General features: G+C 38.3%; 1 long non-coding RNA gene and 1 other non-coding gene across 2 annotated transcripts; one reads left to right on the top strand and one right to left on the bottom strand.

Moving 5' to 3' along the window:
• Window positions 1-7,841: 7,841 nt before the first annotated feature.
• Window positions 7,842-10,002, top strand: LOC127119195 (uncharacterized). The gene is made up of 3 exons (XR_007802713.1): window positions 7,842-8,117; window positions 8,228-8,706; window positions 9,666-10,002. It is a non-coding gene; the product is annotated as an uncharacterized LOC127119195 (long non-coding RNA).
• A 2,394-nt stretch (window positions 10,003-12,396) lies between these two features.
• LOC127124445 (small nucleolar RNA R71) lies at window positions 12,397-12,503 on the bottom strand. The gene has a single exon (XR_007803935.1). It is a non-coding gene; the product is annotated as a small nucleolar RNA R71 (small nucleolar RNA).
• Between the last annotated feature and the right edge of the window lie 3,261 nt (window positions 12,504-15,764).

The raw sequence follows: 15,764 nt of genomic DNA, 5'->3' as shown, positions 1-15,764 counted from the left end.
AGAAAGGTATACGGAGTTTCTTGGGACATGCAGGATTCTATCGTAGGTTCATCAAAGATTTCTCCAAGATCGCAAAACCTTTGACTAGCCTGCTTGTGAAGGATACTCCGTTTCTGTTTGACAAAAAGTGCAACGAAGCCTTCGAGATTCTGAAAAATAAATTGGTGTCTGCTCCTATAGTGATCTCGCCTGACTGGTCTCTACCCTTTGAGATAATGTGCGATGCGAGCGATATAGCAGTAGGGGCAGTCTTGGGGCAAAGAAAAGACAAACGACTCCACGTCATCTACTATGCTAGCCATGTGTTGAATCCAGCCCAGATGAACTATGCAACCACAGAAAAGGAGTTACTGGCGGTGGTTTATGCCTTTGACAAATTTCGGCAATACTTGTTGGGAACAAAGGTAATTGTTTATACTGACCATGCTGCATTGAAATATCTTTTTTCTAAACAGGACTCGAAGCCAAGACTGCTCAGATGGATCTTGCTGTTGCAAGAATTTGACCTTGAAATTCGAGACAAAAAGGGGTGTGAAAACACCGTTGCTGACCATCTGTCCCGAATATCTCTGATTGAAGAAACGGAAGAAGAACATCCCATAAAGGACGAGTTTATAGATGAAAGAATCCTCGCGGTGGTGGGTGTTCCTTGGTTTGCAGACTATGCAAACTACCTGGTAGGTGGTATAATTCCTGATGACTTTGATTATAACAAAAAGAAAGAGTTTCTTCATGATTGCAGGTTTTATTTGTGGGACGAACCATTCTTGTATAAGAAAGGGGTAGATGGACTAATTCGTCGATGTGTCCCTGAGGAAGAACAAAATGAAGTCTTAAAAGCTTGTCATGACTCAGATTATGGGGGACACTTTAGTGGAGACAGGACAGCCGCAAAAGTCCTCCAATCCGGGTTGTACTGGCCCACGTTGTTTAAGGATGCCCAAGTCGTGGTGAAGGAATGTGACAAATGCCAACAGACAGCAAATATCTCTAGAAAGAATCAGATGCCTCAAAAGGGCATGCTTGAAGTGGAACTATTTGATGTTTGGGGAATAGACTTTATGGGACCATTTCCACCCTCATTTGGGAAAAATTATATTCTGGTGGCTGTGGACTACGTCTCCAAACGGGTGGAAGCCGTAGCTATCCCCTCTAATGACGCTAAAGCAGTGGTAAGCTTCCTTAAACAAAATATCTTCTCCAGGTTTGGTGTGCCTCGAGCACTTATCAGTGATGAAGGAACACATTTCTTGAATAAGCTCATGGAGAACTTATTAAAGAAATATAATGTGAAGCACAAGATTGCCACACCATATCATCCCCAAACGAGTGGGCAAGTTGAAGTGTCTAATCGACAAATTAAAAAGATTTTGGAAAAAACAGTCAGTGCTTCACGGAAAGATTGGGCAATCAAATTGGATGACGCGTTATGGGCGTACCGAACCGCTTTCAAAACACCAATTGGCATGTCTCCGTATCAGCTGATTTATGGTAAGGCTTGTCATCTTCCTTTGGAATTGGAGCACAAAGCCTTTTGGGCATCCAAGTTCTTAAATTGTGATCTTGCAAAAGCCGGTGAATCCAGAATTCTTCAACTTCACGAGTTAGAAGAATTTCGTAATCAGGCATATGAGAATGCGAAGATGTACAAGGAGCAAACACGGAAGTGGCATGATCAGAGAATCATCAGGAAAGATTTTTGGGAAGGACAACTGGTATTGTTGTTCAATTCGCGGCTCAAGTTGTTTCCTGGGAAATTAAAGTCCAGATGGTCCGGGCCATTTGTCGTGCATAAGGTCTTTCCACACGGAGCAATAGAGATTAAGAACTAAGACAATGGAGATATATTCAAGGTGAATGGCCAGAGGCTGAAGCCATATTACAGAGGCCAACAACCGGGTTTGATTGACCATATGCGCCTCGCCTAATGAGGTGGGCATCCGTCGAGCCATGCGACGTTAAACGAAGCGCTTCGTGGGAGGCAACCCACGTGTTCGATTGCTAACTTATTTTGCTTTTTCTTTTCTTTTCTGTATGGGTGTGAAATGTTGTTGCAGGTAAGGAGAAAGGCTACCATAATCATAATCACGTCGCAGTGACAGGATGCCAGACCAAAGAAGCATTTCCGAATTCAGAAAATGTGAAAAACAGGGGCATCCACACGGCCACCCGTGTGCAGGAACACGGTCGTGTTAATTAAAACAGTGAGTTAACACGGGCACCCGTGTGCTGACACACGACCGTGTTAATTAAAACAGAAAATTAACACGGGTGCCCGTGTGCAGGAACACGGCCGTGTTGTTTGTAACAGGTACATTATGCCTCCAAAGCGTGCAAGCAAGGAGAAGGAGGTAGCCACGTCTTCTCGACCAAAGCAACGGGTTAGACGCGCTACAAACAATCATGGCATTTTGTTTGACCAACCAGAGCATCAAGAAAGGTATGTCATTCTAGCCAAACGTAAGCTTATTCCGACCAGATATATGTGTGATGCCACCCTGGATGAGTTAGGTTTGAAAGAAGAGGTGCACCGCATGTTCCATAACATTGGTATGTTGGAATACATGCAATTTGAGGCACCGACCTTCGCTCGGATAACCCTTGAATTTTTTAGTACAGTTGAGTTCAAGATGCGGAGAAGGTGGACAGGGTCGGAGTTGGAGTTTTATGGGCAAATTACTTTCCGCATGTTTGATGAAGATCATGAGTTATCGGTTGCGGAACTGGGGAGTATTATGAAACTCCCGGTATCTGGACCCGGATCCCCTCCGGACACTTTTTCTGCTGTTGATTTATGGCAAGCTATTACAGGTAAAACTGGGTATAACCCCAGCTCGGGAAAGGCTTCTGGAATTCATAACCCGTGCTTTAGGTATGCACAAAAAGGGTTAGCATACACCCTGTTCGGACGGGGTGATAGTACTGGGGTTGCGGCAAAGAGAGAATTATATTTTCTGTATTGCATGGCTCACAATGAGCAAATCAATGCAGCGGCTTTCGCCGCCAATCATCTGAAACAGGTTGGCCATGCAACTACTGGGGATATTTCTGTAGGTGGTATGATCACGCAGATTGCGGGCCACTACGGGTATGATCAACTTCTGATGGAAGAGACTGTAGTAATGGGCAAGAATAGGATTGACATGCACACGCTAGTCAATCAACAAATGATTGCTATCCGGCCGACTCATTACGCTCTGATGATTAACAATGTGGAAGTGCTCGCACTACCGGCACCTGGGTCCATTAGCATTGCCAATGCTGCTAATTGGTTGTACACAGGTTCAGCCCAAGCGGGAGGGGAAGATGCATTGTGGAAAGCGAATTCGGGGGTGACTTTTGTTTGGACTCAATACATCACTTGAGGACAAACAATGAGACAAGTTTGGGGTTGTGATCGGTCACCATTTCCATTGAATTCCCGCCGCTAATCCGACATATTTTCATCACCTTGGTAAGATTTATGATTGTTTTTAGTTGCGTTTGAGTCAATTAGCATGTTTTGTTGGTTTGGTATTGCATTGCATTCGATTACGAGTTTATGTCAAAAAGATCTCGTTTATGCTTCGTTTGGTAGTGTTATTGTTACAGGTTTAAAAGCAAGAATGGTGAAGTTCTGGACACTCTGAAGGACAAAAATATGCAAAAACAGCAGGTCAACACGGGCACCCGTGTGCCACAACACTGCCCGTGTTGTTGATCAAGCAGAGCAGAGAGGGAGCAGAAAACAGAGATCAACACGGCCACCCGTGTGCCACCACACGGCCGTGTTGATTATAACAGTGCATTAACACGGGCACCCGTGTGTAGGAACACGGCCCGTGTTGTTGCCACTGTAACTGATGCTGAAAATAATTAATGCTGAAGAACAACACGGCCACCCGTGTGCCACCACACGGCCGTGTTGATTGAACGCAGCTTGGAAAACCTAATTTTTGCTGTGTGAACCGATTCTGCTCATTAAGGGTAGTTTGGACCTTTAGCTTGGAGGAGAGTGATCTGAAGCTATAAGAAGGCTTGGAAGAGAAAGAAGAGAACACTTTTTGACGGACGGACGAACGCATTGCGTTGGAGAAGATAGCGAATACGACGGATTTGAAGACGGCGAGATTCAAGGGTATCAACCATTGAAGATCAAACTCTCCTAATTCATTGTAATGTCTGATCTTTACTTTATGAGTTCTTTAAGTACTATGAGAGGCTAAACCCCCTGATGCTAGGGGGGTGGTCCTGATGTTATCACATGTTATGAATTTGAACCTATGATTTCTTAATTACTATGTTACGTATTTCAATTCCATTGTGTGATGTTATTATGCTTCTGTATCGGACAAATACAAATTGATCTATGACTTCCAATAACAGGATTGTGATTGGTAGGGTTTTCACACAATTGGGTTTATGAATGCATCATCTAGGATTAGTAACTTTCGTAAATCACCGTAAACCTTGATATTTTGTATGATTAAAACCAATGATTAATTGAATGGACATTTGAGTGAGAATTGGTAGTTTAATAGTTTCTTCCTTAAGGACTTAAGTAAGAACATACCGGAGGTTAGGTGATTGAATGTTTCATATGTATTAAAGAAATCGGGACTGAATTCATAACCGGTTAACTCAACCACTCACCCTAGCATCTTTTATCTAAATCAATTGTTTTTACTATTTCTGTGTTTACGATTATAAATTCCAAAACAACCAAACCATTATCTTTTTGTTCTGATAGAATCAAATTAAAATAAGTAATTCCTACGCAATCCTTGAGATCGATACTTGGAAATAAAACTCCTTATTACTACATCGGTAAAAATAGTACACTTGCTATTTTTCCGATCAGAACCGTTTTGATTATTCTCGCTCGAATGAGTGTGATATCTAAAGACTACTAACAAAAGAATGGGAAAAGGAAAAGAAATAGATAAAGTGCTCAGTGAGGATTGGGGCCCTCATGCCTACGTATCCTCATAGTGCAATGAGGAAATCAAATCTCTGTAGTTCAAAGAACTAGTGGTGGATGGTGAAAAGGATTATGATCAAGGTATGGTCTAAACAAAAGGATGATATGATTTAAACTCCAAAAAGAGGAACTATGAACCCAAGAGTAAACTGGTATGAACCAACAAGTGAGGGCCTACAACACGGTATCACTATATCATAACAACTGAAAAAGAAAGGAATTAAGTGTTTGGTTTCATAGCACAAGTATCTCTTGGTTCATAAAGGGATACAAGATAGAGCTCAAAGAAATACTGTATTTGGCTCAAAGAAATACTATATTTGGCTCAAAGATAACGGATATATCACATGAAGTGAATGAAGGTAGAATATGGAAGCATCATGGAGATGAGTGGAATGAAGTGACCAAAGTCACATAATTTGCATTTTCGTAACAAGTGGCTAAAAGGGTATAGTTTGAAACCAAAGGTCAAGGTATACATTGGAGTACATAGGAGAAGTGGAATTTGTGCCATAGAGGGAAGGTGGCACAAACCACAAGTGAGGGGCCTAAGGCATGGTATCACTGTATGGTTGGGCCGAAAAAGAATAAATTAAATGTCCAGGGATGATCTAAACAACACTAGGCCCAAATGTGGATTCGTCACTATATGGTCCTAAAATGGTATATATGGAATATCCAAAGAAATTTGTATTTCAGCTTCAAAGAAACAATATGTAACTGGGGTGAACGGTTTATGATCAAAGGTAGATAATGGCTCATGAAAGATATCGATGGTACCATAAGAGAACGAGATATGGATGTCTCATGCCTACGCATCCTTATAGTGGAATAAGGAAATCGGAGCTTTCATAGTTCAGTCTACTACAACTGAAACAAAAGGGAACGAGATTGATTTTCCAGAGTTCATTACCCTTCAAGGATGTAAAAGAAGTGTCAAGGTTCACAACCTTTTAGGCAAGGTATCACTACCAGAGTTTAAAACTGATGATGCCAAGGAATTGAATTACGAAGGTTAAATATCTCACAAGGCGAATGGAATCAAATTCAAAGGTTTATCACCTTATAGGGAAAAAAGAGACAGATTCCAGAGTCTACAAATCTCAGGGCAAAAAGCTGAATAGCCAAGGTTTATCACCTTACGAGGCAAAGAGGAACATATGCCAGAGTCCATGACTCTCAAGGCAAAGAACTGAATTGGATTGCCAAGGTTTATCACCTTACAAGGCAGGGAGCAGTTCCAGAGTCCATGACTCTCAAGGAAAGGAGCTGAATTACCAAGGTTTAACACCTCTCAAGGTAAGGAACAAAATATGCCAAAGTGTATGACTCTCAAGGAGAAGAATTGAATTGAATAACCAAGATTAAATACCTCACAAGGCAAAGGAACAAGGGCCAAGATTTATCACCATATAGGGCGAGGAACTAAATTACCAAGGTTTACCACCTCTCAAGGTAAATGATTGAATTGAATGAGGGCGTACAACCACAAGTTGCTAATAGCAAAAGATGCTCCATCATTTGAGTGTTGAAAGCTTGATACTTGTTTGAAGAAGAATACTTGTCAATTGTATGATCTAAATTGCACTAAAGTCTATGAACAAAGGCGAATACCTTGAGCAAATGGGTCATTCATCTCGTACCTAAGGATATTCTAGACAAGGATATGAATTCTCCACTCTCATCATTCTTTGTTTCTTAAGGCTCATAACGTGTAAATCGAATCAAAATTAACAAGTTGCTGACAGGAAATCCCGCGTGTTGATCTTATTGATCTAGTACCACTTGTTATAGAAGAAGACTTGACAATCACGTAATTTAAATTGTGCTAAAGTCTATGAATAAAGGTGAATACAATGAGAAACAGACCAAATGTTCCGCACCCAAAGATATCCATAACAAGGGTAGGAATTCTCCAGTCTTATGCCTTCTCTATTGCTTAAGGCTCGTGCCACACACTTTGAATTATGATCGACAAGTGTTGATACCTTTGCAATGCTTGAGAAGTAGTCCACTTTACTAGCTATGCTTGATTGATGTTGAGTTGAGTCTTGATCTTGCATTTGAAACTTGAGGTCTTGAGCTCCTGAGATTCAGCATATCCATACTAGCTTGAGCGCAAAGGACTTACCATATCAAGTGATCAAGGGTCTTTTAATCACTTGAATAGGCTCGTGGCTTACAACACGATTACAAAGGATTTGGTTGACCAAAGCGACCTTTGGTCAACACTAATCGGTGGGATCAAATTAATAGTTGCACTATGTACAATAATAATCTATTGAATTAATTAACTACGTAAAAATCAGACAAATATGATTAAAACCCTAAGCTAAGGGAACATGTGTTAAAAAATCAAGATTTTTCTACCTAGGGGTAAAATAGTCATTATGTCAAAAATGGATTAACTAGGAAAATAAGATCTAAAATTGATATTTAATTCAAAACTAATCGAGCCAAATTATCTTATTATGCCAAAATCCTAATTAGGCTAATTATTCTAATTAAACCTAATTAAGACTAGTTAAAACCCAAAATTTAATTAAGACCTAAATTGTTAATTATTCTAAACATTTAATTAGAAATCTAATCAACATAATTAAACTTGATTAATTTGTTCATAATCATAATATTAAACATAACTATCAAAAAAAAGGAAATAACTCGCAAAAAAAGAAAAGAAAAAGGGCTCACAAGGAGATTTGGGCCCAAAATGGTAGTGTGCAAAAAGGAAATGGTTGGGCCTAGAAGCCTCGGCCCATGCAGGTCTGGGGGTGCAGGTTTGAGGAGTTAGTGTGAAGCGAAAAAGTATGGAAAGCCACTTGGGCCTTGAGCCTATTCCTTGGTCAAACGCCCATGTTTTGGATCTAAATATCCTATTCAAACAAACTAAACCTACTAAGCTATACATTCTCCATCCAGAAGATGATGTGCCGCTTGGAATGCTTCACCATGTTTCAGCTTTGCACCGCGCCTTCGAAATCCGAGCGGAGACGAGATGAAGAAACAAGCTCCGACGTTCAATCCATTTCGACATCCAGATTAGTTTATCGTTGTGTGCACGCGCGGTATGAGGGGAAACGAAACCGAAACACAGTGCGAATGGAATTGGAATGAGAAAACATACCGAATCGAAGTGCCGACGTGTTAGCTACAGGTTTGAATTATTTTCCTCTTTCCTTATGGTTTGGCTTCATTTCTTCTTCTCCAATTCCTTGTTTCTGCGTCGGTATTCATCGCTTAATTAAATCATTGTGTGAATTTCAGAATTGAGAATTATAGCGAGGTCGGGAATTGAAAAACGGATCATGAAGATGCTGATGAAGATTGCAGGATGAGTCGATAATGAGGAAGGGAGATTGCAGTTTTTATGCAGGGAGCTGTTTCACGAACACGACACAGGGAATTGAAGATTGATAAGTTCTGCAGGTTTTCCCTCTTTTGGAATCCACGTACGAGCTTGAACAGAGAAGAAGATGAAGAATAACAGTGCCATAATTAATGAATTGAAGCGTTGACACGAATAGGCACCGTACTGTTTATTTCTTATTTTTGATGCTCTTGCTTGTTGTTGTGACGCAGAGTGAAGATGGCGATTATGGTGAATTGTTGTGAGGATGTGAGAAGGATTGAGAATCAGTATTCAAGGTTGAAACGAAATGAAGGATGAAGAGGAAGAGTGAAAAGAGATGAAGAAGGGTGGTTATAGAATGACGAAGAAGCCCCATTTGTGATGGAATGAGTAGGTATATATAACAATGCAATTCAATTATGAAATTCGTCTCAAGTTCATATCAAATTCAGAGTTAGCTAGAAATTTAGTTTTAATTAGTTACAAATGCTAATGAAATCCAACTTAAATTATCTTGAAATATGGATTTCTGCTACTATGTTAGATTAGTTAGAAATTGAATTGGTTAAAGGATTTTCTGTTATTAGTTGAGTGCAGTTAGTTATGGAGTTAATAGTTCTGTTAGTTATTTTGCAAGGTAGTTATCAAATGCAGACTGAAATTCAAATTGGAATGTGATTAAATTAATAGTTAATGAAATTAACTTGGTTTGCATTTGGTTTTTAGCTTGGATTTTGATTTTAGTCTGAAATTTGAATTACTGCTACTGCATCTCACTTACAGTGGAATGAAAAACTGATTGGCTGTTAGAATCTTGTTTTAAAATGGATCTTTATGCTATGTAATAATTTTGGATGAATGCTTAATTATTTCTTTCAAATACAGTTGGATTGTTCTGTTAGAAACGATTAGGGAAAAAGTTAGTGAAACTAAAACTTCGGTAATTAAGTTTATGTTAGCCTTTGTTTATGTAAAAGATGGATATTGATAATTGCTGTTAGATTAATTTGAAATGATGAAAGCTGAGTTTTGTACTGTAGTGAAATTTTGTTAAGTTAATGCTGCTTGTTGAACAAATGCTTAGTGAAACCAATGATTGGGAGGTCGATTAGTCCATTTCAGTTCCCTCTAATTGGAAATCATGTTAATAGGGTTGGGATTAATACTTGTTAGTATGCCAGACTAAATTAGGTGTTAATTATTTACTTTTTTTTTTTACTTGTGATGAGTTAATATATTAATTGTTACGGTGCAATTCGATCCATGGTTGAATGCGGCGCAGGTTGGTCTCAATTGATTTACGTAGGGCTTATGTAGTGATGAAGAAACATGATGTTGTTGGTTTTTTTGCAGGTTAGGAGCTGATCCGGTTTTGTTGAATCCTTCGGTATGCTTTATGCTGCAATTGGAGGGCCATACTTGCTGTTGGAGCTTGGACATAGTATGCTATGTGGATTGACTTCACTTGTTTAGGATTAGATCAATAGGTTGTATTATGGATTTATTGATATTGTAATGACATGTTTATGGAATGGAGTTAGTATGGGATGTGAATCATGGAACTAAGTTAGGGAATTCTTATTGTATGGAATTGAGATTGAAGTTGTGCATTGAATCGTGTATTGAATGCTTGAACGTTATGGAAATTTTGAAGTTTCATGAAATGGAATTGATATTATATTTGCATTGATTTTGGGAGAAAACATTAAAAATTGTTAAAAGCTTCTTGAATATGGAATTTAAGATCTAATGAATCCACTATAAATAGAATGCTTTTAGAAGTGGTATAAACTTAAAAATGGTTAACTTGAAATGATAGATTGACTTTGAAATGATTTTGACTTGAAATGAATGTATAAGATTGAAATGTTTTGGAATTGAAAATGTGATAATGTGAAACTATACCATTTATTTTACTGGATTCGCATGTATTTTAGTATGATTTTGTGTATGTTTTATTGTATCATGTCGGTGTTGGTGCCCTGTTTCAAGTATTTGTTGATGTAAAACTCATGTGTGAGAAAGAAGTAAAAAAAAGAGAAGAAACTAAGAAATAGGGAAGAAAAAAAGAAAATGCTGAAAATGCAAGGGCTTGTGGCGTTCGCCATGCCCCTTAAGTACCATGACTCTCGCCATGGCCCTGTGGCATTCACCACAGACACGCAGTGCTGTTTTTTAGCAACTGCACATAACATGGTCAAGATGCTCCCTATTTCCTCTCCATCACTTCCACATGAATTTAGCGAAGTTCAACCCTACTTCACAGCAACTGCACATAACATGGTCAAGATGCTCCCTATTTCCTCTCCATCACTTCCACATGAATTTAGCGAAGTTCAACCCTACTTCACAGCAACTGCACATAACATGGTCAAGATGCTCCCTATTTCCTCTCCATCACTTCCACATGAATTTAGCGAAGTTCAACCCTACTTCACGAATATAAAAAGGTTCAGAAGAAAAATTGATCCAAATTTTTATCGTGTAATTTTGATTATTAGTTTTAAGCAGAAATACTCTAAAAAGTGATAGTTTTTCCACATCGGGAGACTATTACACCATTGTTTTTACTTTTACAAGTTGTTTGAATCAAGTGTGCCGACATCGTTGTAATTTTTCAGTTATTATTTGTACTCGAAGAATCCTCCGAAGTTTAATCTAATTATTATTATTCATCATATTTTTTTTAATTTCTTAATTCTTTACTTTTCGCTTTAATTTCCAATTCTGAATTTTGATTATGTTTATGTTTAATAATTATATCTGTATGATTAAGTTTAAAACCATGTCCGACATTGGTATGTAAGGACCTTCGTTCCGACGGGATTCAGTAATAATTAATGATAATTTTTATGAGTTATTTTTCTGGCTCTAGTTTTCCATTCTAATTTAAAAAAAATTTTGTTGTACAAGAGTGAAAAGTCAATAAGGTTATAAATCAACAGAGCAAGAGTTTGAGATTTTAACCGGATAGTGGTTTCTAGGCATTAATCCTAAACCATCGAGAGAGCTTTATGATTAATTAAGATTTATCAATTTCCAAAAATTACTTTTAATTCAGGTGGATGAGCGAGAGCAAAACATTTTGGCTTAAGAGTATAGCCCGAGCCAAGAACATGAGAGTGTGAGGCAAAGTCTTTTAATTTGACATTTTCTACTGAAAAGTGATTTACCTTATTTTAATGTTGATTGTTTACCGAATCCTCGAGGAATGATGTGATTTACATACCAATGCCTCTTTATTGGATATTTTAATTATATTATTATTTTCGAGTAAATTATATTTCCCAGTCTCTCTTAATCAATCTAAGAAAAACAAAGCAATCATTAGCCTTAGCTTTACATAGTAACTTTAGATAACGATAGTTTGATTTTTGGTCATTTGGATCCGACATCTTTTTAAAACTACGCGATATGACTGTGCACTTGCAGTTAGCCATTTCGATAGACATACTAAGTCATGATCAAGTTTTTGGCGCTGTTGTCCGGGACCAATTAAGTCAATATCGTAACTCCATTGTTGCACGGTATAGACTAAGGTAACTATTTTCCTTTTTATTTGTTTCGGTTGCATGCCAAACACTAGCTCACAAGAAGACGAGTTAGAACAGCCAATAGACGAAGTCGCGCGTTATATTAGACTAAGACGCCGACTTAGACAATTTCGTTTAAAGTACAACCTTCCTGATCCTGATATACCTGAACCAGATATGGATGCCCCCGCTAACCGTCCTTTAATGGACTATGCTGCCCCATCTCAGGATGAACCACACACCAACATTGTTGCCTCTGCCATCGACCGAAACGATTTTGAGTTAAAACCTTCACTGTTACAAGCTGTACAGCAAAACCAATTCTCTGGCAGTCCTACAGACGACCCGAATCTCCATCTGTCGTACAATATGTAGATACGGTAAAAGCTAATGGTGTTAATCCCGAAGCAATATGATTACATATTTTTCCCTTTTCTTTAAGAGACAAAGCTAGAGCGTGACTCCAGTCTTTACCGTCCAATTCCATAACTACATGGGACGAATTAAAGAAGGTCTTCTTAGCCAGATATTTCCCACCTAGTAAAACGGCTATGCTAAGAAGCCAAATCAACGGATTTAGGCAAAAAGACAGCGAATCGCTTTTTGAAGCATGGGAGAGATATAAGGACATGATGAGGATTTTCCCACACCATGGGCTTGAACCATGGCTTATCATCCACACCTTCTATGGTGGTCTCTCCTATAACACCAAATTAAACTTAGACGTTGTAGCTGGCGGCGCTATAATGGACAAACCATATGAAAAGGCTTATAAACTCATTGAAAATATGGCACAAAATCACTACCAATGGGGAGGAGAGCGCACTTCTATAGAGAAACCTCAACCAAAAGGAGGTATGTACGAAGTCAGTGGCATAAATCACATCAATGCTAAGGTAGACGCCCTGACTCAAAAGATTGAAAGTTTAACCATAACTCCTGCGGCCATAGTGGCTGTCGTAGCCCCAAGTTGCGATATATGTGGAGTAACTAGACACGACATTTTCGAATGCCAATTACTAGCAGGCATCGCACCTGGCCACTTAAACTATGCTCAAGGAAACCCGTACTCCAATACTTACAACCCAGGTTGGAAAAACCATCCTAACTTCTCTTATAAGAATAACAACGCCTTGTATGCTCCAAATCAACCACCTCATGGTTACCAGAAGCCAACTCAGAGCGCACCTCAAGCCGCTCCTCAAACGCCTAGAAAATATAATCTTGAGTTAATGATTGAAGCGCCGCGAAAAATACAGAGTCGTCACCGGATTTTATTTATTCCAAAGGAAAGGGAAAATAACGATAAAACCCCAAATGATAGAAATGGTCTCACAACTAAGAGCGGATTCGGAAGTCGGTTATGCAAGGGGAGGATATTAGCACCCCTCACATCCATGGTACTCCATGGGAACCACTTGCTCGTATCAAATGTGTATGGATGTTTATTTATCTGTAAGTTGCTTGCTATCGAGAATGAGAAGAGAGATGGGATGGGAGAGAAAATAAGTTTTAATTTAGTGTGCTCGCCAAGGATTTGGACTCTCGTGCCTACGTATCCCCATACGTGCAATAGGGAAGTCAGAGCTTCGTAGTTCGGCTAAAAAATGGCATATTTGTTTGGTTGTTTTTACTGAACGGTATTGACGTTCGTGCGCTACTGTTCACTTGCTTATATACTCTGTCATGGAAGCGGAAAGTATTTGCTTGTTTGCGGTGAAGTGGAGACGCTTGGTTCGCGCTCATGCAGTTAAACATTACTTGCTCACACATGGAGGCTTAAGCTTCGTTCACGGTAGAACGGAAGTAACACGTCCTTATTGAAAGGTTTTGAAGAGTGCACTAAGGCAAAAGATGATTTGATTTGTTGGGGTCGATTTTATGCATGGAGACAAGCATTAGACCCTTGGCTAGATACAATCAATGGTCCAATAACTCGGGAGTTGAGAGGATAAGTTATTCTAACCACTCTTTTTCGTTCAAAAGAGATTTGATTTATGAAAAGAATTTGGCAAGTTTAATCGTTGGAACTTAGAGGGAGACAAGTCTCTAACCCTTGACTAAGTACAATCAACAATCAAAGTACTTGGGAATCGAGAGGACGATGGAGTCCTAACTATTCTTTTTCTTCCTCATAGCGCCTAGATTTGACTTGTTTGAATCATTAGATGTTTTAGGGAGGAAAGTCACGTGTTGGGTCCTCAGGCTAGGTACGACTGACAACCCAATTACTTGAATGTTGCGTACAAGCACGTACACCCCATTTGCATTCCAATTTGTTATGGAAAGATTTTGAAAAAAGAAACTTGACATTGAATCAAGTGTTTGAATTTATTATGAAAATAGCGAGTGAAGAATGGAGGTGAGATAGGATAAGGTTGAGAAGAGAATGGAGAAGAGATGTGAATAAGGGATCTTGGAACGGATGGAGAATGCTTGATGTTGGATCAAGCATTCACGTTGCAATGGTGTGAGTTTCGTTTGGAAAAACAACTTGACGTTGGGTCAAGTTTTTTGTGTTTCTTTTGAAATGCTTTGTTTATCGTTTCGTATTTTATCTTGGTTATTAACATGCATATTATACTAACTAGAAAGCAATAAATCTATTACATGATTAAGGGAGGGGGAACATTTAATCCACAATGGGGGGGGGGGGGGGGGGAACATTTAATCCACAATGGGGGGGGGGGGGGGGGGGATGGATCCACACAATACAATTGAAAGGGAATGAAAGGAAAATACGAGTTATAAACTAAACTATGTACCATGCCTAAGGCATACAAGTGACATGGTACTTCAAACAATGCAAAGCTATTGAATGAAAATGAAATGGTTAGGATTAGGGCTAGATAGGGATGAACTTTAATCTCCAAGTCAAATGTGGACACAAGGCAACAAACGAGTTAGCGTGAATGAGAATGATGCACTAATATGCAAATATGTACAATAGTTAGAATCGATTCAAAAGGTAATGGATAAATCAATAAAAAGTAATCAAGATTTATCATATGATCATGAAAAATGGAATTAGACATACAAAGTATTCTTTACCTAAATTGAAATGGGATTTTCAATTTAACATGACCACAAACCAAAGAAACGATTAAATGGACAATTAAAGTGACTATTATTTCTAAAGGTGAAAAGTCTACCTAAACATGAATTAGAATCAAAATCAATCAAATGGAAAATTCACAACCTAAATTCAAGAATTGAATTCTAATCTACATAACCATACAAATCACCATACAATAGTCAAATTGAATGCAAATTAAACTAATGGGAAAATCATGGTAAAATCAATATCTAACCTAATCTTGAATAAAATGAAAACAAGATGGTTTAGGACCAAATTAAACAAATGGAAAGTTAACAATCTAAACCATGGGTTTAATCTAATCTACATGGACAAGAACATCATAATGCAATATGCGGATCGAAATGAAAATTTAATCTAAAAAGAAATCATGGTCAAAAGTCCACAATTAACCATATTAATCCAAACAAAAATCCATAAAATGAATATTCAAACCTAATGACTAAAATACTAATCACGACATGGTTAATCGAATGAAAATTAATTCTGAAAAATTAAGAAATTAAATCTACTCTAAACAAATGATTTAACCTAATTTATAACTAATTACCTAATCCTAATTAACCATATGAATTATGCTAATTCCTAATAAAAAATTAGCTCTAAACCTAATGGCAATTCAAATTTTAACCATAACAAAAAAACAGTGGCGTTATTAATCAACAACAACAAAAAGATTAACATAAGTTAAGTAAATTAAAGAGGATTATGGGAGGGTTAAGCAAGAATATTAGATTAGGTGTGTGTGAAATGATTGGAGGGGTAGATTAGAAATAAAGAAGTGAAACTTCTTGGGTCGAAGCCCGAGCTTCAAAGCACACC

This window comes from Lathyrus oleraceus, chromosome 2 (genome assembly GCF_024323335.1).
Source record: "Lathyrus oleraceus cultivar Zhongwan6 chromosome 2, CAAS_Psat_ZW6_1.0, whole genome shotgun sequence".
Taxonomy (NCBI): domain Eukaryota; kingdom Viridiplantae; phylum Streptophyta; class Magnoliopsida; order Fabales; family Fabaceae; genus Lathyrus; species Lathyrus oleraceus.
The sequence above is the reverse complement of the archived record's forward strand: the minus strand, read 5'-3'. Positions and strand labels throughout refer to the sequence as shown.